This window comes from Ixodes scapularis, unplaced genomic scaffold (genome assembly GCF_016920785.2).
Source record: "Ixodes scapularis isolate PalLabHiFi unplaced genomic scaffold, ASM1692078v2 PGA_scaffold0__279_contigs__length_252992795, whole genome shotgun sequence".
NCBI lineage: Eukaryota > Metazoa > Arthropoda > Arachnida > Ixodida > Ixodidae > Ixodes > Ixodes scapularis.
The window spans coordinates 200,455,366-200,482,554 of record NW_024609835.1 but is presented as its reverse complement, the minus strand read 5'-3'; the positions used below and the strand labels follow the sequence as shown (position 1 = coordinate 200,482,554).

The 27,189-nt window shown below is 48.5% G+C and overlaps 1 protein-coding gene across 1 annotated transcript in view; it reads left to right on the top strand.

Annotated features, from left to right (window-relative positions):
• Positions 1–27,189, top strand: part of LOC8043461 (roundabout homolog 3) — a 182,638-nt gene that overhangs the window by 100,804 nt on the left and 54,645 nt on the right. The gene's annotated exons all lie outside the window — the stretch shown is intronic.

The window sequence follows — 27,189 nt, the reverse complement described above, 5'->3', positions numbered from 1 at the left end:
CGACGCGCCTCTGGGTAACACCAGTGACACCTCTAGGAATGCGGGCCGTAGTGTTAGATCGTCAACGTCACCAAAAGAAGCAAACATGGGGCAGGGTTTCGACACGAGTGATACGTCACAGTTCGTCTGAGTCCCGCTTTACTCGGTGGCTGGGTTTACACGAATGCGATCATAGAGTATCGAATCGAGCAGGGACGAATATTCGTACCTGTTTGGTTAGTAGCAGGAAGAAGGATAAGAAGTAGGGAGTCAGGGTACGTGTGATATCACAAGCACCCTGCCTTCCTATTTTTTTTTCTTTTATCCATCTACAACGGATCTAAATAGTCAAATTTCGATTCGATGCGCTACGGTGGCATTCATAGGTACGCTCACATGAAGACGATCGTAGCGCACTGAATCGAGCAGGGACCAATCGCACGCAGCCTGTATTCCTGCTTTTTTTTTCTGCCTTTCTGCTACAAATCAAATAAGTCAAATCTTGATTTGATGCGCCACGGAGGCATCCATCAATCTAAAAAAGTCTGTGCGTCTATTTTCACGCACAACACTCGGAGAGCCAATCAGCGCAACTTACGGAGGCAGCTCAGCGAATGACGATGCCGAAACATATATTTAGACCAAAACACGCAGTCTGAGTTCTGACATTAAGCAATGGAAAATGTCACGCTTGCATTGGTTAATGTCCCAACTCAGTCTGCATTTTTTGGTCTAAACATATGTTTCGGCATCGTCATTCGCTGAGCTGCGTCCTTAAGTTGCGCTGATTGGTTCTCCAAGTGTTGTGCGGGAAAGTAGACGCACATGCTTTTTTTAGAGTGTACACGGCATTGTGCCTAGTGCTCTTGAAAGAGACCCTAAACCAAAGACCAAAGCATTCGGCACGCGAAGTTGATCAGGGGTCCTAACAATTCCACTCAACGCCCGCCCTATTGAAAATATTTCTAAAGGGCCCGTCAGCCTTGAAGGATTATGGGACCTCACAGGCCTTCAAAACCCTTCAAAAATACCCCACAGAAAAACCCTTCAAGGATACCCCATAGAAAAACCCTTTAGCCCCACAGCCCTTTAACCCGTCAGGCCCTTTAGCCCATCAACCCTTTAGACGCCCAAATGACTGTGAACCATAGACAAAAATGCAGGTCAAAACACTGAAAATTTATTGCCGACATTTAGTTTTACATGCATATTATAACTCAAAAAGCAACGCTTGTTCAAACCCGGCGCCAGGAGCTGTAGACGAAAGGGATCACATCAAACAGGGACAACTGACATCCTTATCACAAAGAAAAATACCTTTCAAAGTACTCACAATGCCACTGGGTATATTCCTGATGTACGGTAGTTCAGCTAATAAAACCGAGCAGGTGCACCTCACGGACACATACACAGTCTCAGTAAGCACGTTTAGCGAAAACCACAAACTCGTAAGCAGCACCCGCCGCCGTTGAGAAATCCCGAGCACAGTCACGGTTTCGTCCATGATGACGTCGCGCCGGCGTCTTCGGCGTATTCTTTGCTCGCTGGTCTGAAGTCGGACGGACGAAGAGGCGCAAGGAACAAGTCCGGACAGCGGCCGTCATCCACCGTCTCAACACCCACAGTGCCATAATCCCGGTGCGCAGGCACAACATGCGGTGGGACGCTGACCCCGACTGCCAGGCTTTGCAGCGAGTAAGCCGACACCGGCCACCATCTCCTTGAATGCGCTGAACACAAAGGCGCTCGAGCGGTGCTGAAGGCGGCCTGCGCCGAACTATGGTTCACCTGCGGTACCAAGAAAGAAACTGCACGGATCAAAACAGACCAAGGGGCGAGCCCTCAAAACCATGCATGCTCACCTTCCTGGAGGAAATTGGTCCGCTCCAAACATCCAGGCTCGTGGGATAACCGGAACCGCACACGAGCAGAGAGAAAATGGCTATGGCCTCCCCCGCTTGCACACAGCACCCTCCTCCCCCCGACCGCTGGCCTGGCAGCCCTGCACCCTCTCCCCATCGCCGGGCGGAGAGAGGCGATTGCTTTTTGGGGACAGTCCTCCGTGGGGGGACCGGTTCCCGGAACGAGTCGCTCCCGCGTGCGTCCCTGTTCCTGGAAAGCGCGCACTGCTCTCGGCTTGTTCTTTTTTTTTTCTTTTCTTTTTTTCTTGTTTTTTTTTTCTTTTTTTTTTATACATGGTTGCACGTATTTCGCCTCGAGCGGACAGGATTGCGTTCGCCTCAAAACGCCGCTCGGCCAACACCACTCGGCCCGCGGCTCGTCAATTCTCCACATGGGCGGTCGCCCTCAGTAACTCTTTCGCGACCGAACACCCGGGCAGTGACAGACGGGTCCAGGAGCCCACTCGTATTTGATAGAAGAGCAGTAATAAAAATCTGACCGTACTCACACACGATCGGCATTCTCCAAATACTTATTTTTTCCCCCGTAGCGTACAATAAGCAGCTATGTTCATTAATTCTGCGAAATGTGTTTTTTCCACCTGGGCCGTTGCCCACACAGACATATCAAGAGGCCTGAAGGTTTTCCCGACCCCATTAGGAAAGTTCTTGACAGACTCTCAGACATTTCAAGGCATCGTAAAGGGGACTTCAGACATTTCAGGAGAGCCTCTGACGGGGCCAGTGAACCCACCAGGAAATATCGGTGCCCCCGTCAAACATCTCAGAAATTCCTGAAGTCCCTTTCACACCCTTTAAAAAAATCCTGAAGTCCCATCAGAGCGATTTTCAATAGGGCGGCTTGCTCAAGGTCGGCTTGCTCAAAAACATGATGTATGTATGTATGAAAAACTTTATTAAAGGTATATCATGAGGGAGGTAGTTTGAGGTGGCCCGGAGGGGGCCATCTCTCACAAGCACTAGGTGGACTCCTCAGTACAGGAGCCCATTGGCGACTGCCGCGGTTCGGGCTCGGTCAACCAGGGCCTTCTGGCCCTCCAGGTCGGAGCAGTCGAGCAGGGCTGCCTCCCAGTCCTCCCGGGTGGGGTTGGGTTTTGGGACGAGGTTCGGGGTTGATTGGCATGCCCACACCATGTGGAAGATGTCCGAAGACTTCTCCGCACAGTGCGGGCATTTTCCTGTATAAGCAGGATCAAAGTGTTTTAAAACTGCCGGGCACAGCAGGGTTTTGGTGTAGAGACGGAGGAGTGTGCGTTCCTCCGCCTTTGTAAGGCCCTTACAGGGCTTAGGATAAATTGCGTGGCCGAATTGGTATAATTGAGTAATTTCTCGAAAAGTGAGGGCTGGATTGGGTTCCGGATCCATTTCGGAAGGGTCTGAAGGCGTTGCCCGGAGAGTGAGCGCGCGGGCGGCGGCGTCTGCCGTTTCGTTGCCTTCGAGGCCCATGTGAGCAGGAGCCCAGACGATCATTCGAGACGCGGGGGCCCCGAGGTAGTCACTATCTTTAAGGATGCGATACGCAAAGAGAGGAATGTACCCCTGTTCAATATTTCTGCAGGCCCCTCTCGAGTCGGTGATGATGACTCTCGAGTCCTGGTCTGCGGCGGCTAGACCGATGGCGATCTCCTCCGCATGTGTTATGTCTTTAGCTCTGAACGTAAGGCCGTTCACCAGGACGTTTTGGTGGACGACTGCAGCCGTGTACCTCCCCCCATGGTGAGGGCCGGAGGCGTCCACATAGAAGATTCCGGGTTTGGACCCATAGTGGCGGGCCAGTGCCTCCGCCCGCGCAAGGCGCCTGCCACTGTGGTCGTCACGTGTCATGTTGGCTGGAAGAGGGCGCACGTGCAGGGCGCATCTCCAGACTTCGGGGATGCGTACGCGCTCTTCTGTCAGTGTTAGGTGATGGATGTGTAGTCGGGCTAATAGGTGGCGTCCCGACGACGTCTTTGAAAGTCTTGTATATTGATTGGTCAAGTGTGCCTCCTGGAGCTCCGCGAAAGTGTTTACCATCCCCAGGCCCATGAGGCGCTGGTTGGACGTGTTCATCGGGAGATCGAGGGCACGCTTGTACATCTTTCTAAGAAGCACCTCAAGGGCGGTCTCGTCAAACTTGCGCAGGTGGAGGTAAGGAGTCGAGTAGAGGACTCGACTGGTCACGAACGCGTGCGCCAGCCGCAAGGCGTCTTTGCACCGTAACCCACCGCGTTTGTTGGAAACACGGCGGACCATTCGGCCCACCTGGTCCCCCACCTTGCGCAGTTTAGCCAGTGTTGTATCAACCCGCCGATGTTTGTGGATAAAGAGACCAAGCACTCTAATCTCATCGTGTTCGGGTATCGGGCCGCTGGCCAGGGATAATTCCATTTTGGTGGTGCACTTAGGCGACGGGCGAATGTGCACAAATTCGGATTTGGACGTGGAACATTGAAGGCCGCAGCGGCGGGCGTAGGCGTCCACGATCTCCGCCGCTTGCTGCAGGTTGGCCTCAATGTCTCCCACCGACCCGTGTTTGGCCCAAATGGTTATGTCGTCGGCGTACAACGCATGCTGGACGCCTTCGACTTTCGCCAGTTGAGCCGGAAGTTTCATCATGGCCAGATTGAAAAGTAACGGCGAGAGGACCGCGCCCTGTGGTGTTCCTCTCGTTCCCAGTTGATAGGGGCCGTGTTCTTCGTCTTCTATTCGGATAAAAGACTGTCGATCCGAGAGAAATTGCTTGATATACTGAAAGGTGTTAGGTCCACAGTTGGTCTGGGAAAGATGGTGTAGGATAATTTCGTGTGTGACGTTGTCGAAAGCCCCCTGCAAGTCTAGGGCGAGTACTGCCCTATCGTTGAGGGGGCACTCGACAGGGTTGAGAATTTCTCGGTCGAGCTGAAGCAGAACATCCTGCGCGGACCGGTGCTGGCGGAAACCGAACATGGTGTCTGCGAATACATTTTGGTTTTCCAGAAACCCAGACAGCCTGTCCCGCACCATGGTCTCCATCAGCTTTCCCGCACAAGACGTCAGGGAGATGGGGCGGAGGTTGTCTGTGTTTATGGCTTTGCCGGCTTTCGGAATGAAGGTTACCAGGGCGGTCTTCCATTCGAGTGGGATGGGTGTCTCACCAAGCCAAATAGAGTTGATGAAAACGAGGAGGGTTGCATAGGCGGGGTCGGGAAGATTGGCAAGCAGTTTCACAGTTATCATGTCCCGGCCCGGTGCCGTTCCTCGTTTCATTTTAGCTAGGGCCGCCTTCAGGTCGTGCAGCTGGAACGGCTGATCCAGCTCCGCGTTCTCTGAACCCGCATACGAGTACGCAGGCCCTCGGGGGTCCTGTTGGGTGCAAAGGTATTGGTCGCGTAGTGTGCAAGCTAATTTTGAGGTATCTCCATCGAAGCTATGAATAGCTCGTTGGAGATGTTTTTGTGTTTCGGCGCGGGTTTGAGTCGGGTCAATTAGGGCGCGGAAGAGGCGCCACGGGCTCCGGCTAGACATTTGTCTGGCCGCCGTGTTACAGCGGTCCACCCAGTTCGAGTCGGCGAGTTGGACCGCGTACTCTGCCGTTCGCTGGGTGAGCTCGGCGATACGAATTTTGAGCTTTCTATTATGTTTTTGGCGGCGCCATCTGCGGACGAGGCTGTGCCGCGCCTCCCAGAGGCGCAGAAGGTGGTTGTCCACCTCCGGCGTTGCCTCCGAGAGTTGAATATGGGTTTCCGTCGAACGGAGGTGTGTAACCAATCCTTGTGCCCACGCGTGGTATCCTTGTTCGTTGATGGAGGCCGAATTGATGTAGCTTTGCCGGAACTTATTCCAGTCGGGGAGTCGAGCTTGTGCGTGGGGTCTTGCCAATGGTTTAGTCCTTATGGTGATATTGATAAGGCAGTGGTCACTACCAAGGGTTTCCTCGGTGTTGGTCCACTCTGCGTGTCTAATGTTTTTCGTAAAGGTAAGATCCGGACACGTATCCCGGGTCACAGAGTTACCCACTCGCGTTGGATACGCAGGGTCGGTGTGGAGAGTCAGGCCCAGGGTGGACGCAAGTTCCGCTAGCTTGCGTCCCCGCTTCTCCTCACGAACGTACCCCCAGAGCGTACTAGGGGCGTTGAAATCGCCCACAATCACGAGGGAGTCCCTGCCCGCAGCCTTTAGAGCGCGGCTAAAGAGTGCTGCGAACGTTACATTTTTGAGTCTGGGGGAACAGTAGATATTAAGTATGTGGAGGGGTGCATCTTGTTTCTTGAGCGGAAGGAGTGTCACCATCACATACGAATATTCAGTTTGAAGTTCCAAGTCGACTAGATTTGCCGTATAATTTTTATGCACACAGACGCAGGAAGAGGGGTCCTGCTGGAAGGTGATGTAGTTTGTAAGAGTGGCGCCGCTCCCTGGCTCCTGGAGAGCAACCATCGCAGGAAGCGAGTCGAGAGTTGAAAGGAAAAGTCGGAGATTCGCCCGCTTTGCGCGGGAGCGGAAGCCCCGGCAATTCCACTGGACAATTTTGACGGGGGTGGCTGAATTGGTTCTTGGGGAGCGCCTGATCTTAGGGCTGCTCGCCATGGTGAGTTAGGCTAAGGAGGGATGGTAGCGACGCTGCTCCGGAGCCAGCACTCGCGGGGAGGGGGGCGTCCTCCAAACCGGAGAGCGAGCAGCTGTCGTCATCGTCTACATCTGGGGCGCGTCTAGGTTTGAGAGGGCGGCCGGATACGTCCCTGTAGGGACCGCCGGGCCTGCGCGAGGGGCGCAGGGAGTGCGCAATTTGTTGGGCAATCATCGCGGGGATTGTCTCTTGCAATTTGGAGATGGTGTTGACCATCATTGGGATTCGGTTTTCAAAGGCGGTGAATCGGGCGTCAATCGCCGCGAAGCGGGCCTCGAAACGGGCCTCAAATGCGGCCGCCGCACTTGACGCCGCGTTCGGCGCCACGAGCTCACTCTCCATTTCCTCAGCCGCGGGGGGGGAGGGGGGAGGAGGACGCTGGTTCATTTTGGATTCCAATTCGTTAATTTTCTTCAGCAGCTTCTCGTTTTGGGCCCTGAGGGCTGCTATTTGATCTTGCTCGGCGCTGCGCGCCCTTGGGGGGGGAGTGAGAAGTGGGGAGGAGGAGCCAGCCCTACCCGAACCGCTCACCTGATTTCCGTTTTTGACGGCGTCGACCCAGGACCCGGTCTTGCCACGCTTCTCCGCCGCTCGTTTCTCCAGGCCGCCGTGTGGTGGCGACTCCGTCGACGGTCGCTTTCCAGCACCTCCGGTAGGTGGCGCTGGCTTCGTGGTGTTAGAGGTTTCTCGGCGAGACTGGTCGCCGGGAGGCCCAAGATGGCGGCTTTTCTTCTTGGGCGTCATATTCTTTTTTCCTCCCGTCTGGGCGGCCATCTTGGGTGTGCGGAATTTCGCCGCACAGTCGCGAGAGTTGGTGGCATGGGCGCCACCGCACACAGAACACCGGGGAACACAGTTATGAGGGGCCCGCACCCCCTCCACTAGCGGAGCTTGGAGTCCGCAGAGTCCACACGTGTTCGGCTGCAGGTTTGGGCATGCATCCGCGCGATGCCCGACGGCCCCACACTGGCCGCAGGCCGGGATAGTTTTGTAATAGTTTTGCACAGAGACGACCATGTTGTCATAATGCACGTAACGGGGCTTCTCTTTACCCGCGAAGGTGATGCGTGCCTTGTTGGATGTGCCGAATTTTCGGATTTCCACAATGGTACCGGCGCGCCAGCACACTCGGTGTTGAAGGGTTTCGGTGGTGTCCGTGTTACGGACCACGATCACTCCGTGGCATGTGTTGCCGCCGTCCTGTCTCAAATAACCCTGAAGCGGGATTGAGTCCTTCTCAGTGTTGACTGCAAAATCCCCGATGAGCCGGTCGGCCGCCTCGATGTCCGGGGTATGCACGATGATGATGTTTTGGTCTCGCGAGGGCAGAACGGAGATGGCGCGGGCCCGTTCCGGTCCGAGGTACGCCGAGATGGCGGTTCCGTAGCCGGTTTCCGTGAGCACCTCGTGAAGAGAAACACGTTCTCGGGGTTTGAGGACTATAACGTAGTCTTCGGGATCGGGTTTGGGCATTGGGCGCGGCTTCCACTTCGTGAACGCCTTGCCCTTGCTTCCCGTGGCGCGTGTCGCGGGAGCATTCATTTTTCCGACCGACGAGCCGGGGGCCATGGTGTCGCCGGGCGTCGCCATCTCGGCTTTGTCCTGTAAGCGGCGTGCAGCCGCCTGAAGTAAAGCTTGACTCCGAATTTCCGGAAAAACCGTCGGGCTTGCGTCATCGGTGGTGGGAACCGAAGCCCACGCCATCGCCTCAGGGTCGTAGCCGCGTAATGGGAGCGCGGGAGTCGACATTTTTTCCTCGGAGGGCCGACTCTCCAAAAACATGAGGTGCTGCAGTTTGTTAAGTGGCGACGCGAAACGGTCTGTCGCAAACTCCCTCTGTAAGGGCACTCGATTTGACTTCGCCCTTTGAACACGTTTGCTCGTTAAATCGCGGTTACGAAACACTGCACCGAAATAGCAACGGACGCAGAATTCTTAAAAAAAAAAAAAAACAACGCTGAGAAAAAAAAATGTATTTTTTATTTGGTATTTTATGTGGGAAGCAATCAAGAATTCCTCGGGCTTGCACTCACTTCTTACTTTCATGTACTTGGAAATACTTCGCGTACCGCCCACACGCGGAAAGCTACAGACCCGCCTTAGTTATTTATATGATAATTTATTGACGATATCATTGTGCTTTTGTAGCATTTATTCACACTTTAAACAACCATTCGAATGTATAAAAGCAGTTTCGCAATAAAAAAGAGAGGGAGGAGGGAGGGAAAGGTCGAAGTGGGAGAACTTTTAGTGTATAGTTGATGTCACGATGTTTCTTAAATATTAATGAGCGCTTCGCGTGCTACTTTTTTTCGGAGAAACCACATTTCAGGTAGGGGGTTATGTAAGAGAATTGCTGGAACTGAGACAACGTTTTTTAGATAGACCCTCCGGGTCTGTGGCAATATGGCTTGTACGCCGGCAAAGTAAATGCGTCGCACCGACACCTTGGAAGTGGTGAAAGACACGACAAGCACTGTGTGCGCTTTCGGTTCAATTGTTCATTTGGTTCAAGCGAAAGAAGAAAGAAGAGAAGGTGGTCGGCTCCTATTTTTCATAATGATGTAGAAAAACAATGTCAGTACGGGTTCACTCCTTCCCCCTAGCGGGTACGAACCCCCTTCCTGCCAGCATTTTTTTTACGTAACCTCGTTTATTTAAGACAATCTAAAACAGAAATCATCGAAGTCTTTTTTTTTTTTTGTCCAATATTGATGTCTGTGTGGCGTCGCACGCAAGTCTTTTCGAAATAATCGCTTCGTGTCAAGCAACGTTGCGATGGAGATGCTGAAAGAGAAGAATCTGGTTTATGTGCTCAATCGTTTTCAATTCGTAAAGGGCCACCGCTCACCGAAAAATATAATGCACTTTAGAAAGACGGAGAAAAATCGCGATATGGTTTCTTGTTTTTATAGCATATTAGTAAAAACAACTTTAAATCACCCGTGTTTTTATACAAGAACTTTGACATTGCTTCCTATGGTAGATTTACGAGTTTTTTTTTTTGTAAACAAAAATATCATTATTAGTTACTGCATTTGCCAAACATTTTTAGCAGAGACTTGCCATGAAAGAGTCCAGATTTCGTAATCATAGAACGAAGGGTGATGGAACTTTCGCTATACTTCCAAATGCACAAAAAGCTTCCTCTTGAAACACACACTTGCAATAAAGTTATGAAAAAATGTAATTCAAGGACTTGCCAAACTATATCATCAAAATGCTTTTATAAAAAAAAACACTAGGTAATGTTTATAAAAGCCCGTAAGACAAATAAAATATTGAAATAGTATCTATGCTTTAACACCAAAAAGACCGCAGCTGGTAGCATTTAGTAGAGTGATTGTTGTAGAATGTTCAAGCATGGAGGAGAGTGAGCCTGTATCGACGTTCTCTGTTTGCTGTCTTTCTCAGTCAAGTAGGTTCCGTATCTGGTATGCGGGACGAAAAAAACAACAACTTTTTAACTAAGAATATGTGAGAAAATGCAGGTGAGGCAAAACAGGAATCTGTGACAACCACGCATTTTTGTAAACGCGTTCCAGCGGCGTGGAGAAACCAAAACAATGTTTTACCACATACCAGGAGGGACGACATTCAAGATGGCTCCGCCCTTGTGGAAAAGGCCATACTGCGTGCTACATTTCCCAGGAACCACTGCATCCTTGCTCATTTATTTCGCTGATGCAGTATGTGGGCACGCAGATGGAACTAATTGTCTTTTTGTTTTGTTTTTCGTTTTGCAAGAAACTCAGTGACGCCACCTACTGGGTAGCTCCGGCACACTTCCGAGTCCCGTATAGTTCCAATTATTTTACTCATCATTCTGTTATCTTAAGGAGTGATTTAAGTCAAACTATGACACAAGTGGCCATTTCCAGAAGTTAGCGTGTATATTTAACATCGCAAATACTGCGACACCAGCCGTCTAGTTCAGAACCGAAAGTGGTTAGAGTATTAGCACACTTACGCCACCACGTTTCAACTCGCGCGAGAAAGGGCGAATAGGGGCGCTTTGTCCAGCTTATTTTATACGGGGCTCAGAATTTTTGCAACACAAGGCGCGTAAACTGGGTTTTTGCCATCTTTGATCAAAGAGCGGACACAGATTGGGCACGTGGGCTGTGGCAGTTCCCAGATGAGACCTGTGTTCAATAGACCCTTTCCTAAAGTCAATCTACCCACCCTGTTCACAGCCAAACCCGACGCTCTAATGGCGGCTCTACACAGCCTCTCTACACCACAAAATGCGAACAACGTCGAAAACCTAGAGTAGAAAGGGGAAAATATGTTGATTATTTTACATCACGTTCGATTGACAAAATCGAGGGTGCTTGATTTTGCCGATCCTAATCTCCTATCACCGCCATTAGAGCTGTAATATTGGAGATTTTGGGTGTGCCACGAGGTGACTCTGACGTTTCAAAAGGGTTTATTGGTGCTTCACTGCTTGAACACAAGCGCCATTCAAAACCTGACACAGCTTTTGGCTATACGTAATCCAAGCGCTGCATTAAAAACACTAACTAAAATATAATTCCTCCTTTCATAAAGCAACTTAAAGTAAAAAGACTTACTCGTGCTCAAAAAAAAAAAAAAGCTGCCAGTCTTAAGAAGCATGGTGTACGCCGCAAAAAGACAACAGTTACAAAGACACGCACAGAGAAGACATGCGCACAGACGCCACTTAAACTACATTTGAAAAGTGCAGAAAATAAACCAATAGATATCTCGTCGCCTTTATCACGTCTTCGCATGCGCTTGTATGGGGGACACACGCTTTATCATCCATCCACGAAACATCTAAAAAAAATGTAATGTCCGCAATATACATGCCTCATAACGTTTACCAACTTGCCCACCTACAAGTTATTCTAGACTTATCTTAACTTTACTCTGAAATCACAGGAATCGTTCTACCGTCCTCTAGGAACGCTAGCACTACAAGCGAAGTGCTTCAGAGCATGCATCGAAGTGGCAGCGTCAGCTCCCTCTACAACCAGCGTAGCTTGAAAACGCGATGTACTAAAACTCTCTTGTACCACGAGTGGTTCCTGAGACAAAATAAAATTTTCGAATGGTAACTATTGCAAACCGCGTCCGCTTTGCACACCAAAAAGGAAGTGCTCACAAGATAATAAGAAAATTGAGTGCCGGTACTCTAAGCCTAGGCTATTTAGTTACAGTAGTTGTTAAAATGCGTTTCGTGTTCAAAATAACCACTAGGGGCACGACGGTTGGTTTTTTCATAAGAATTCAAACAAAGCAACGCTCATGCGCGTATGTGCACGGTTCGAGCCTCTCAGCTCTCTAGAAAATAGTACGTTGTCTGGAACGTGGCATCGATTTGTTGTTTGAGTGAAAAGAACAACGTTATATGTTGGTCGAGCGGGGCAACATCGACTCCCGCTCAATTTCCAACTGATCGAGGGGTGGGTGATGAAAGTACACAACCCTTAACTTGTTCCACGACGCTTTCGTGAGGGTAGGATTACCTGATGACCTTGCTCACCATGCGGCTATTAGTGACGACGAAAGATTTTGTACGAGAGCTGCTTTTCAAGCGTGAACAAATATATGATCCACGACGTTCTTTTTTTTTCAGTTCGTGGTTTTCATTTAATTAGCCTGCAAGGAGCAGACGGAATTGAGTGAAGCAGTTTGGCTGTGATGGTGTCACTTGCGCGTATCATTCGCAGTGTTCAACTCTGATGATGGTTTCTGGAGCATTCTTTCGTCACTTCACAGAAACAACCAGAAATAAATGATGATATCATCACGCTCTTGAGACGTAAAGTAAGAGTTAAAATAAAAGGCAGCAAAAGTGGAAAATCAGACTTCGCCGGGTGAAGCGCCTCCATGGCCGCGCTACATCTAACGGCCTGTCTGATTAGGCCCATTGAAAACTGCGGTCATGATACCAGCCCTGAATTCTAATGTTGTTGCATATATACTATTTTGAGCGAAGGCGATTAGCGTCGCAACACAGGGACACAAAAGCGGTAGGTAAAAAACGTAAGCAAAATATTCAGAGCGTAATATCCGCTTTACATTTGACCTTGTTGCTAGGCGCGCGCCGCCATAATAAATTAAGATCGTTCTTAAAGCTGTTACGCATTATGCAAACAAATGACAGCGTTTGGATGGCGGTGTGGCACTAATACCTGCGCGGGTTATGTTTCACTGCATGGGTATGCCTTCACTAACTCTTGGCGCCTTTTGCAAAACGGACGGCTCCTAGCGGTTAGATTAGAATTCTATTAAGGCAGGTTCGCTCGCCAGCCTTTTCAAGTGATTTAGATTTTGATAGAGCCTTGTGTTCTAAAGATGAAGGCGCCGTGAAAGTAAGTTTAAAAATAGATTATGGAAGTCACCCATAGTACCATAAAACAGCATTGCATCGCCTTAGTTCTCCACGTGCGAAAAAGCACCAGATTTGTCTTTTTGGCAACTACTTTTCCCCCGTGTAAGAATGACAAAGAAAACAGGAAACCGCGTATTCGGTTTAACGGTGCCGCATCGTGTACATAAAATTAGCTAGCAATTTCAGAGGGTGCTGGTATGCACTGACACGGCCGCGAAACCCAAGCACGAGCGAGAGTTTCACTTGATGTAATGTCCGTCACTTTACTCTGACTGGCAATCGGGAGGTGAATGCACGCCTTCCCGCCAACAGCCCTCCCAAACTGGCAATAGGACATAGAAGACGGTTTGTTTTTCCTGCACCTCTCTTTTTTTTTCTTCTTATTTAACGTTTTTCTGTGCTTTCGTTTCGCGTCTACCTCAACCAACGAGGGTGAGTGCATGTCTGAGTTGTCAACGCGCGCTGTACCTCATTAGGGAGTTTAAGCAAACCGTTACCGTGTTCCGCGTACCGCACTGCAGCAGCATTTGAAGCATGTTCTTAAGTGCGCGCCCGTGTAATACCGTGACCGCGGGGCAAGCGCTTAAAAGCATGCATCAAAGTCTCCGGTAGCACTGGACGCGGAACACGGTAAAGGTTTGCTAAAAGTCCTTATTAATGTTGCCTGGTGAATGGCAACCCAATCCTTAGAGTATAATGATTTTTAAAAGAGAATGGGTCATTTGGCTGTCACCTAACCATATCCCGGCCGGTCTCCTCACTGATAGTACACCGTTGCCAGCCAAACCTCTTCCTCCAGTGTCTGGGTGTTACCCCTTCCGGGTAGGGGATTGAAAACATTACATATTCAGACACACAGCGGCGCTCTGCTCCGTGAAATGAGAGTGCTCTGGGCTTCCTCAGACAAAGAGAGCAAGTGAGAGCGACAGATAAGCGGAGATAACAGGTTAGGCGTGCTCAGTTTGCGCGCTGGAGCACTCGACGTCGTAGGGTAACTACATTTAATATTGGGAGCGGCTGAAACTATAGAGTGAGCTTGCAGTTTAAAGGTGAATACCTCTTGAAGTTCTTGGAAAATGTATCGCTAGCGCGCAAGTGTTGCGGTGTCATGGGATAAGGAGAAAAGCGGTCAAAGGGGTAGAGACTCTCAAACGATCGACCTTTTCGCGACCTGCTCAGAGCGCCTTTTTTGAACGAGACCCACAAACCACGTCACCCTGATCGAGGAGTTCGAAGCACCCAGGCATACGGCGGAGCTGTTGCCGCGTTTCCTTTATTTTTGGCTTTCCACATGTACAAACTACTGCTCATCTTAGTAAAACAGTCTCCGAGAACTTCGTACTCCCGCGGGCATGCTGATGAGGATGACACCCACAAATGGGACATCGACGGAGCGCTCACCCGCTTATCGTACATGAGGAAAGGCAGCGAGGTCAGCCATTGGAACAAAACAATTCGAGGGGTGTTTCGATGCACTCAAAGAGCGGATGAGGCTCTACAGAAAGCGCTGGAATCTCATGACGGCTGAGAATTTTTCCAAGTGCACGTGCGGCCGTGCACACGATATTCATCAGCCGTCTTGTTCTGCCGGCCTTTCACATTCCAGCCAAACCGCCACCAAACAGTCAACAATGGCGAGCCAACCTCAGCCAACAAGGTGCCGCTTTGCACAGATGGAAATATAGCAGGCACGACGCCGCTCGCAGACCCCAGCGAAACCACGTCCAACGTTTTCGGCAAAGCCGACACGAGTACGATTTGAGCTTGAGCATGTGCCCAGGCGCACATAACATTTTGCGTTACCACTGAATTTCTTTTTTTTTTCTTGAAATTTGCATAGGCGTTCTAATCCGCAACAGGCGGATTTTTATTTACTAAAGGCTTTACGTTTAAAGTTGAGGTTCGCATATTGTCACGAATGACAAATGGTGAGGCGGAGAATAACTGAAGAAACCTAACGCTGGGCGACGCGCGTGGCAATATGAGGTACATTTAACTTAGTCCTCACAATTTAACTTCACAGTCGCGGCAGTTGCTTTCCCTGTGTCAACCAATTATCAGAAAGTGTGGCTACCAGTACTGTATTTGGTGGGTTAGTTTTATGAATATCTGGCTCTTCTGGCACTACAATACTAGTCTAGGAGAGGCTTCCTTATTAGCACCTTTAGAAAGCTTCCATGAAGGTAATTCCTTCTTAAATACAAACCTTGATTTACATCAGTATCTATTCTGTGCGCAGCGCCATATAAATGGTGTCCGGAATTTCGGCGGACCACCGTATGAGCAGTTCTCAAGGAAATGTTTTACTGCCTATTGTGAAAAAAAATGCTGGTAAAGAGTGAAGTTTATTTATTATTGTTAGGTACTTGCACTCGTTGGTCTTGATTACACTTACCGCCGAATTCAGAAACCTCACTCAAACTACACTCAAACTGAAGGGCCCCTGCACTTCCTCGAGGAAGGCTCAAGGGCCGGCGCTGGCCAATCGCGACCTCGGATCCGTCCTCGCGATTGGCCAGCGCCGGCGCTCGCGCCTTCCTCGAGGAAGTGGAGGGGCCCTTCAGTTTGAGTGTAGTTTGAGTGAGGTTTCTGAATTCGCCGGTTAATCCGCAGCGGTGGATTTCCAGGATATAATTGTTGAGTGCCTCCCATCACTGCCGTAATTATTCTCCGTTCAGCCGCCCGCATTTTTCCAAAAATTCTGGTACATAAGCAATTTGCACGCGCCCTTTCGATCCCTCTTCCCTACCTTCAAGCTCTCAGGCTCCCTGTCATCTCGGATGCATTTGCGAACCTTCACTGTTTGTTTCACCCACACGAAGAGATGTGCCCGCACTACTTAGCACGGAACGATGCCTCTCTGCCACGTAAACCGGTCCTCTCCCCCTCCTCCACCTCTTCCGATTAGCGACATCCACCTGATTCCACCGAGTTCACACTAAACTGAAATTTCAAGACTGCGAACTGTGATACGCTTGTGAGCCATCTTCGTTCTCGCTATGGGAGGGCGTTCTCTGCTCCGCTTTTGTCTTCCGGGTTCATTCGACGCCATGCGCGCCGGCCCAAGTATGAATGCCTCCATCGATTTGTTTTGGCGCTGGGCGCGCGCATGGCCAGCAGCCGCGCACACATCGCACTGCGGTAATTCTCCTCGGGCAACGGCGGCTCGGACTTGTGGATGCGTGAAGCTGCACCGCTCACTCCTTCCGAGCCGCGATAGGCGGGAGCGTTGTAGGAGGCGCAGCCAAATCATCGGTCTTCCTTTGTGGGCCGCGTTAAATCTTTGCTGGTACGCTTTTTTTCCTCGAACCGCTCGCCTTCGCGTCGCATATATATCTATTTTTTTCTCGTAGCCAGGGGCGATGGGGACAGCAAAACACAGCGTCCCGTCAGTGATGGGAAGTCAGATGCCCGAAGGAAGGAAGCCATGGCGGGTTCACTATTCTTCATTTTACGGGCCCGCGGCCCTCCGCGTCATGATCTTCCTAGATAAATATCACTTAGCTCACGAGGGGAAGCTAGCGCCACCGCCGCAGCTGGGCTGGATATTGAGTAGGTCTTGTAAACGCGGCGTAGTTGTTTTCCTTTTTATCGGGCTGCTCGTTTTCGCGGCTTTGTTTCAGAGCTTCTGCAGATTATATGCGCATATCAGGGGAGGGCCGCTTCTCCGCAGCCTGAACAAACACTCAACCATACTTTTTTTTTTTACTTCTTTTTTATCGAGAAAATTCGAGGAAGGGTTCGTATAAAATTAATATTAAAAAAAGACGGCAAATTTTTTTGACAGGACAAGAGCAAAGGGAGTAAAGAAGAAAGCAGAAGAAGAGAGAAAGCGAAAAAAAAGCATATTAAAAGTCGGTCAGGCGTATGACAGCCGCGTGTGTTCGCCAAACAGGAACAAGGAAAACATAACAATGATTAAGACGATAGACGATCCCTAGTAATCGATATCCCGAAAGAGGAAAGGCGAAAAAAAACAACAAAAAAACGTCAAGATCTCAGCCGGCTGCCCACGTAGTGCGAAACAGCAAAAGCAGAGCAAGGAAAAAACTGTTGGAGGTTTTAAAATATCACTAAAGTGTCTCCTTCCCTCGCAACGTGTTCAGGCAAAAAACGCAATATTTCGCTGCCTATGTTCTACTTAGTTATGGGCTGGTAAGCCTTCTTGTATCAGTTAATAAAATGTACCTCGTATCAGTTCTATTCGTGCAACGAAGAACATCACTTATGCGTGCATTTTCAAGCTGTTTGCTCTTTGGAATAATGGATACGACGTTCTGCTCGTAATATTTCTACTGGAAGCTCCACTTCTCTAATTTTTACGGTTGTAGGTATCCTTATTAATTTTTTTTTTGTCTAGGTTTGACGAGACAAATTACGTTACAGCCTGGTGCCATAATATCAACATTCAGTGGTTAAGAATATGTTCCACTGAAGCCCGTTATGCAACGGCCAATATATAAACAGGCAAAGCAACACAACTTCTTTAATGGCTGATACGATCGTCAAATTATTCGAGGCTATATCTGTTTTCACAATGTTCTAATGTCGGGAAGTTTCTTTTCTTTTAAGGGGCACGCCATGCCCCCGTTGTAGATGAGAAATTTAATCAATTAAGTACGATCGGTAACGTGAGGTACTGCACATGGATCACTCACTCACTAGTGATTGAACATACGACATCCGGCACGATGCTCATTAACACCAAATGTATGGGGAAGGGGTAAAATAAACAGGAATAAGCGGAACACAGTACATACTCAAATCTCTCTGCGTGTGTGTGTAGTCCGTAACTTGTTTTCTTTGTCTTCTTAGCGCTGTTTTGCCTATGTATAGTCATGTACCATCCAGCCCATCCTAATACCGTGCTGCTAAATCTAATGCAGAATGGTGAGACATGTTTAGATTCCACCTTTTTTTTAGTTGGAAGGTTAAATATTATTAAAGTAATGCAGTGGTTTCACCTAGTTTGTACTTCGACGTGAGAAAACAGTTATGTCCGCTGTTTTATCATGTTATTATAAGAGCCCCAGCAATACTCTGGTGTCCGATACCGTGTCTTGAACAAGCGTTCAGGAAACCAAAACAGCGTTCCTTCTCCGGCTCTAAATCATTTCATATAATTTTTTTTTTATTTTTACCCAATTAACTGTCGCTATGCTGTAAACGAAACGTGAAAGCTAATACTGTCGGGTAACTTTGCACATTGGATCAAGCGATGTGTTTTATATGTGTATGTACCTAAAAACCTACACTGGTTTGCTCGAAACATCCATGCCCAGATCCATAGAAAGGTTTTTGAGGAAGCGGGGAAGTGAACACCCACTCTACCGGCTACTAAAATAAGACATTCGTGACCACAAGGGCTAAAAGAAATTCGGCAGAGACATTTAAGACTGCTTACGTGTAGGAATGCGAAAGCCTTCCTACACGGAGCGCATTCCTACAAGCAGCGCGCCACTTCTTCCTTTTTGAGACGGCGCTCCAGCGGTGACATCAACATCCTCCACTGCGCAGGCGCGGCGCTCCCACAGGCTCCACGGCTTCCGTGACGATGCACCTCTGTTGATGTGCTTTTCTTTATGTTTTAAGTTACGAGGCGCGTCCGTTTTGACCTTAAAGGCCGACGTACGACCTTGGTTTTCTGCAGGGAATATAATTCTCTTAGCGCTCCCGGGTTCGAATCCCGACCGAGGTGCCCGCAATATGACGGAGGCTTATTGCGGAGAAGGCGCCGTGCAACCGAGCTTTCGGTTGCACGTCAAAAGATCCCTAGGTGGTGGAAATTAATCCTCAGTCCTCCGCAGGGGCGTGCCAGATGCCCGTGGTAGGTTTGGCACGTAAAACCCCCAAATTTGACTCTTAGCGCTCCCCCTCTCCTAAGCTGCGAGGGAAGTCAAGTTGGGGCAAGGCAAAAAGTGGAGAGGATGTAGGAAAGGAGGAGGTGGGCAAAAGTGGAGAGCGCGAAGTGTACGTCGGCCTTTAAGTGGCCCGCCGGCTTCCGTTACGAAGCATCTGCGTTGCTGGGCTTTTCTTCGTGCTTCATTTTGTCTGAGGCGCGTCCGCTTTGACGAAGCATCTAATATGACGCGTCGAAACTAATGGGACTTTTAAGAAACGTTTCGCTCAGCCCCTGGGCACATAGTTGCCGCTCTTCTGTGCTACAGACGACCGCGACAAACGCCTTCGGCTTCGCTCCTTGGGACCAGTTAATGCTTTCGCATTGAAAATGTGAACGTTGAACTCTTTCGCATTCGTCGTTTTATAATAAAAAAGATATTCAAATGTGCATTAAATCGTAGGAGACATCGCTGTAAGGCAGAGTCTGGAGACTATACGGAGCGCAAGTTCGAATGCTTCGTTTGCAGGGGTTGTGGCGACTTCAGAACACCGAGCTCGAATTGCCTCTGAGAGAAGGAGAGTGGGTAGACCTCAACGCAGCTTGCTTCGTGGTTTAACCACTCTCCTTCAATCGGAGCCAATTACAGCTCGGTGTTCTGACGTCACCACAAACCCATCCAAAAGAAGCAGACGAACTTCCGCTCCCCACACTACGTTTCGCGCTAAGTCGCGGCCGATCAGGATGCGTCAAAAAGTAAAAAGTGCATCGTCATGACACTCGTCATCTACGTGTTTTATATCGCAAACTAGGCCAATCAAACACGGTGAATGAGCCATAATCCATCGTTATTTTTGTGTGTGTGTGTGATTGGTTTCGCCGTATTTGCAAACGTATAAAAACGACAAGCTCAGTGACGATGCACTTTTTTTTTCCGCCGCCTGAATGGCTTTTTCAGCTCTCAACGTCGACTGCGATCGGACTCAGTTTGAAGCAGACTATGGCGTTGGCGCGCGGAAACGGTAAAGAGAAATTATTGAACCGAACTCCGTGTCCGGTTCCTGGATGAATCCCTACGTGCGACGACCCTCCCGGTCGCGAACGAGGAAGCGCATTTTCACACAGGCACACACCGGGGATTAGAGCTTCACATTTCGACGAGTGTTTTCCGACTCCATAAATATTCAGCGGAGACGGCTCTTGCGGCAGCGGGGAACTTCCCGGCATATTTTCAAAAAAGAGCGTTTCGCTTCCCGAAAAATGCTGCGTTTCCCTACGTTGTCCGTGTGTGTGTGTGAACGATCGAGCGCTGGCAACGAGGAGGGCTTGCTTTGCCTGTCATCTCTATTTATTTATTTTTTTCCTTCTTTTTGTTCTAGGAGTGTTCTTCCTTGTTTTTCTTAATGTTCGCGTTGTGTTTTACCGCGTGTAAAAACGCGAAAAGCAGAACAGACGGGGCAAGGGACGAAGAGAATCCCCGGTGTCGGTTTTGTTGTCTTTTTGAGATGGAGCTTTCAGTCTTTGCGGATGAGAGCGCCATCACGTGGTAGCGCCCGCCACCACTGTCGTTCCCCTCGATGACGTTTGCTTTATTTGTTTTCTTTTCTCTCTCGCTCTCTCTAGCTCAACGAGATACGACAGTCGTTCACGCGCAAAAATTCCATTTTCGGTCTGAATTGGATCCGTCCAAAAACGCCACGGGGGGAATACACTCTTCACTGCGGAGGTAGTCGGGCGAATGCAAAGGAAACAATACGATTAAATAAAACGGTCCGAAAAAATGTCGGGGACAAAAAAGGGGAAAATAAATACCAACCTCCACATGCGAGACGAACATTGAAATTCTCCTTCTACGGTATATATATATATTTTTTTTTTCTAGGTCGGAAGGGAAGAATGTTAGACAAAACGGAAGGGAAAGTTAGAGTGAATTAAAAAAATCTTTCAGCTAAATCAAACCGCGCAGGTATTTTTTTATTTCGTTTTTTCATGTTTCGTTAACTTTCTACGCTCCCACTTGTTTGCCTGGCTGAGAAAGAAACTACTAAAAAGAAGGGAGTCTAAAATTTTTGCGCGGACCTAATTAACTCAAGAAACCGCTTCTTTTTTTTTTTTTGCTATTTCGTTTTGTCTTTCTCCTGCGAAGAACGCACTCTATCACACTTTAAACGCGCGCGTTTATTTTCCGCTGCGCTGTTAGGGTGGAGCCCCGGTAATTTAGTAGTGCTCGCACGTTTGGAGCGAACCCGGGCCGCGGGATGCGAGTTTTCAGTCTCTATCGTTGTTATGCGAGGTTTAATTTGTACTTCCGGGCATCACTTCCGCGAAACCTACGGGATAAGTGTGGCAAACTTTAGCCCGCAGTTCTTCGAACGGCGCTGTATAATAATTATCATGTAAATTTCCGCCAGGGAAGCGAGGCTGCCTCCGTCAGCTATCTCATCTCGATGCGTTTTCTAGGCGAATAATCTTCGAGCACCGTCAAACATAGGCAAAACGCAAAATGCCGCATACCATTAGATTTATTCCCGAGGAGTTCGCGCAAGAGGAAACGGACAAAAATGCAACGTAGCAAATGCTTCTCAGGGAGTTCAATATTTCACGTGAATGATATGAATGAATTCAGTGAGAGTTCACGTTCTTCCTCGCCGCCCAGGTAAAGACGCTCCAGAAACATTTATTTGGTATGCATATATAGAAATACGATTCTTTCATTCCTCGATTTATGCTTTTTGGCTCCCACGTGTTTCTTTCGAGGCGCACATCTCATTCGCGGCAAAGCGGCATCTTCTATTTGCATATGGGCTTTCTCATCATGCAGCAGCAACGCTACTGTGAAACTGATTACAAGTGGACACGGAATCTATAATGCTTCCGTGAGTGCATTATGGAAGCAAATACCTCAGAAACCGCAATGACGCTTCAGAAGCTCGTTCTCTATGTGTTTTAATACTTGAATAAAACATTCAGTCACATTTTAATTAGTGGTAAGGCTTTCCTGACGGGGCGTTAGTCATTTCATACTTCTGGAGCTACGTCATGTATGTGCGTCAGTTTTTGAATCCCAGTGAATTGCTAATTAATGACACAGGGGAATTCGATCATGATTCTAAGGTAGCAGCTTGCTAAGAACCGGTTTCTTTAAAGATAAATTTCAGAAAGCGGCACTGTCCACAAAACGCCAAGCACAACAACGTTCCTTAAAGGGTCTTCCAAGCTCTTGTTCAAGAAGCTTGCTTTTGATGGCATATTGTTTGTTTGGTTTTAGTTCATAAAAATGACTCAGATGTCTTAGTGGACTTACAGCAATATAAATAAAAAAGAACCATTTTCTCTTGCCCGGGGCAGGGGGGGGGGGGGGAGGGGGGGGGGCATTTTCTGAAGTCCCACCACCTTTATAAAATGTGGCCAATTAAAATAGTTAATTTCATAGAGATTCGGAACGTTATTATTATGGCTTTTTTTACGGCGAGTTGTGCAAAATATTTTTAGGAAAGCGTCGCATCTTTGCGTGTAGGAGACGTAATATATCAATTGTTGTTTGAGCACGTCCTCTGACGGTATCCCTTGGTGTTTGCTCCAAGGCGCAGAAAGAGGAACGTGTCAGCATCCTTGAGTAGATTTTTAATACAGAAATTTGCCGCCCGTGAGTGTAGTTTCTGCATTTTACTTTTATAATGCTAAGCACGCGTTGCTTGAGTTACCACCAAAAATAGACAATCTCAGAATACACTTGAGTGCCTCTTTAAGGTTTGTCAGTTGATGTCAATATTTTACGAATTCTGGTTTTCTTTTTTTGAGTTCTGAGTAGAGGTATACGAGTGGTGCTTAAAGAACAGGACTGTTTATTCATAGCCTTTCTAGCTTAGGATTCATTCCAAGACTGGTTATCTGTGTGAAATGCGGTGTGGACTCTTTCTTGTAATTTACCTTTCGCTTACTATTTAGATATATTCTCTGCAGCGATAAAATTATCAGGAGCCTAAAAAGACACAACACGAGAAAATACCTTGGTCCCCATTTTTAGAAGAACGCGTAGTAAGTACGTTTGTTACACTGACACATCGATAATATTTAGATATAAGATGTTCGGAAATGGGACGAATCATTTCTCAACCCCGACTGTGTATTCCACTAAGCATAAGCTGCCTCTCCGCGTAAAGTTTTGAAGGACTCTAGAATATCTCTGTGACAGGGTGTATTATCCCCACACGTGAACAGTGGAACGCTCAAAGTAGAAATCGCTGGCACATTGGCCAGTGTTTGAATAGCATTTGGCAAAATGTAATTTGAAGTGAATGTGTTGTACTCTCGAAAAGGTGATAATCATCCGCCAATTAGAAGCACCGGTATTATTGTGAGCTAAAATACATTGTTTTTTATGTATAAATCAGAAAGAGATAAAACGAAATCCTGCTGGGCAGGTCATAGTAAACAGTGAGCTGACCCTTCAACACGTTTGTCGATTACTTGCGTTGAACACGTCACCGATTGTGATCTAGAGACGCATAGTACAGTCGGAAGCAAAAGTTTGCGGGGCACGGGAGCGCGTGCCGAAACGCATCGCCGCGCCGTGCGACGGCGCTCCGCCGCATTTAAAAGCCACGCTTTGCGCATGCGCGCCCTTCGTGCTGGCAGTCATGTCTCTTTCGCTCGCTTCTGTCCGACTCACTCCTGATAACCGGAGTCGGCGCCAGGGGCGCAAGTTGCCGTTTCGCTGGCTGTCATGCCTTGCGTCCTCTTCAGCTGCCTCAGCAGCCACGCTGGGTGAAGGAGCGCCTGGTTACCCTCCCCCCCCCCCCCCCCCCGCCCCCTCTTCCCCGTACGCGACCTCCATGACAAAGCGCGGTGGCTGAGGCGGCTGAAGCAGACGCACAGCATGACAACCAGCGAAGCGCTAACTCGCGCCCCTGGCGCCGACTCCTGTTATCAGGAGGGCGTCGAAAAGAAACGAGCGAAAGAGACATGATTGCGAGCACGAAAGACGCGCATGCGCAAAGCGCGTCTCCTTAAAGCGGCGGCGCGCCGTCGGACGGCGCAGCGATGCATTTCGGCACGCGCTCCCGTGCCCCGCAAACTTTTGCTCCCGACTGTACATGCCTTGATTTAAGCATGGCTTGCGTCCCGTAGGTGAAAGCGCCTGCAGCGTGCAGCTGGAGACCTTTGGCAAGCCTGCAATCGGATGGTTCTTGCTCGCTCGAGCAGAGTCATGGCGTCGGTCAGAGTCCCTGTGTAGAGGCGCGTGTACTTAAGGCCTCAGTTGCGAAGCTGTACCATCCCATTTTTAAAATGCGATAGTATTTTAAAACAAAAATTGTCTTTATTTTGCGCAGTTCCTAAAGTAGAGTTTTCTTAAAAAAACAAAAATTTAAAAAGCCAACCACATGAACACTGGTTCTTTGAAAAAAAAAATAGAGGCAAGAAGTGTGACAAATTTAACGAGGAAGCAGAATTGATGTATGGGTCTCCTGACATCAGATCACGTGATATAAATATTTTGCCAAATTTAGCTGGGAAACTGAATTTGTGGTTAGGTCACGTCACATTAATTTGCTTGCTAAATTTGGCGGGGGAAGAAAATTAATGAATAGGTCTCGTGGCCTCAGGTCACGTGATATCAATTTGCTTTCTAAATATTCTTAACTCCAGCACGTCGCTCTCCCTCTCGCGGACGAATGAAGAACCAACTGGTGGTGGGACGGCGGCGGAAACGGTGGCAGGGGTTGTAGTCCTTATTGTGGCTGTTACCGCATGGTTCTGCTCGGTCTGTTTGTGCTTCGTGCATTTAAAAGAAAAAAGCGAGTGCGTTATAATTGGAATTGTTTATTCCGCTCCGCCACTTTTTATAGTTAACATGTAAATTTTATTAACGCACGTCAACATCTCTGTGAACTGTGATACGCTCCTGCCCTGGAAGCTTCGTATTTATAGCCAAATAAATTAACTTTAACTCATTGACCAGCGTCAGCGAGCAGGCGCACGGAAAGTCCTCGAGAATCTAGACCCCTTCTCTTTCGCCATTTTGCGACTTCCTCCCTGCCATCTCTGGGGCGCTGAAGTTGTGAATAGCTGGGAAACTTAATTGGCGATTAGGTCACGCTAGAACCATGTTTCAGCTAACTTTAGGGGATAAGTTGAGGTTGTCTTTAAAACATTTCATACTTGAATGTACACAATTGTGGGCATTTGACAACGCGTAGCTCTATTGATAATTTAATCACATTTTAGCCAAGTAACCAGCACTGTAATTGAAGTACTTCTGAAGGGTAGACTTTGCTGATTTGCATTTAATTATCGCATACTATGCGAAGAAATATTTATAATGTGTAGATATTCACGGCGCATATTGTCCAAACTTCGTATATCAACAGGCGCAAGTTCATTATTTCTAGAGCAAAGAGAGCACACGTACACAAGGACTTTTTCAGTTGCATCTACCCAAGCCAACTTTATCGAAAGAGTGTTACGTCCCGAAACTCTTTATCAAAAAAGACGCAGGTGTGCACATTGCTCTCGCTGCAACCGTATAGTTCGTCTCCAAAGTGCGAAAGCCAGTACCGTCGGCACTGTTACTAAAACATGCAATCAAAGTCACCATGACACCGCCTCAATTCCGCTCTAGGAATGTCAGCGCAGCTGGCAATAAAACACAATTCTGTCGCTGCATTCGCTCGGCCCCGTTTTCCCAACGCCTATCGGCGCCTCATCATTTTGCTTTCTTCTGCCTCCCTCCTGTCAGCCCCAAGAGCAGCTTTCACAACGGCATATCTTCGCCGTCCGTTCGTTAGGGCCGCGTGATTTCGGGACGGCGCGCAGATTCCTTCGAGTCGCCCGGGAGAGCCAGGGGGTTAATTCGACGGCGACGAAGCGAGAGGCCGGGGAGATGCTAAGCGCGCGGCCCTCCAGGCCAGTCCTCCCATTTTCTTTTTTACCCTGTTTTTGTTCGGGCCTCTCCCCTGTGCCCACATACCATTGTTACGCACGTTCAGGCATCGCGGACGGAGAGGAGGTTGACGAGGAGTCTCTGTTGCAAGTGGCACCTTTCCGAGACATTTGTCGGCCGGAACGCCTCCCATTTCGTGTTGCGTCGACGACGAGTCGCTCGCTGCTCTTTGTTTCAGAGGCGACGGAGAGAGTTCCCGCCCCGCCACGTCATCTCCTGTCGCTGGCGGTTAACTAGACGGCCTCGTCGTGAGCCCCGAGGTGGGGGGAGGCGTGCTAACTCGGGACCCGAAAAACGCGCTCTAAAACTCTGTTTATTTGTGTGTGTGCTTTGTTTTTCTCTCAGGAAGTGACGCGTATGCGATACCTTTTTTGGTGAATAACGGCTGAGCGTGATTGCGCGTTTGCACGGCGCTTGCGTGGAAGTTTTGGGACTAAAAGTTTCGCGTAAGTCATTCGGGGGAGAGGTTCGCGAAAGGAAAATGGTTTTAGCGTCGTCAAGTCCCCCGTGGAGCGAGCGGTACCGCATGAAAAAAGGAATGCTGCAAAGCGGGGGCTTTCATAGAACCCATCGAACACACTAATTAGATCATATTAATTACATTTTTTGTGTCATCACGGGAGACAAGGTGCAACCACTTCTGCATAGTACTTAAACTGAAGACAATAGTGTTTAGTTATCACGTCATTGTACGTGAAGCTACAAGATTATTCTCATCACTGTCTTTTCTCATTGTCATATTTGTTTACTGAGGTGTAAAATCCTCTTCGTTATGCGAAATATGTTTCGTCTCTCGAATAAGCGACGACGGCGCACATGCGTTCACAAACGGATGACTCGGCAGTTTTCACCAGAGTGATAAACGTTGCAAATGTGTCTACACATTTTAGCCTTTATCAAGCAGGTGAAAACTCCGAGTCAACGACCTATGGACCCAAGCGTGACGTCTTCTATCCCGTAAAAGAAAAAAAAATGAAAGACGTTTATAATCTTTTGTAATGCCGAATTAGGGCGTTACTCTTGAGGAGCAGGAGGGGAGGGTACGGGGAGGGGGGTCACCTGGGACGTCACGAGAGTAAAATATTCCCCTGTTCGAAAACCATGCCAAAAATCCTCAGTTCAATCGCGGCAGTATTCTGTGCAGAGATCCACAATATACACGAGTCCTCGTCAAGCCTTATTGAGCTCGATTCACTCGATTCATCGCCGCCATAATAAGATGCAGACGAGGGTATAACCTCACTCTCTCTTTCAGGGACGAACTTTCCTGCCTTTCTAAAGGAACGTAAGCTACGAGATCGTTATTCCCTTAATAAGAAAATAGATAGACAATTTTCGAAAGAGTTTAGGAATGGTACAGCACCGAATCCCTGATAATGTTCAGGATAGCTTTTTATCCCCACTTTTTATGGTGTCTATTCGGCGCTGTACAGGCTGTCACAAAAAAAAAAAAAGAAAAAAAAAAGTTTACAGTTTTTTTGTTTGTTTTTTACCGCAAAAATAAACTAGGCATCGCCAAGCGCTCATTCTCCGCCCAAAGGTAGCGCTTAAGGTCAA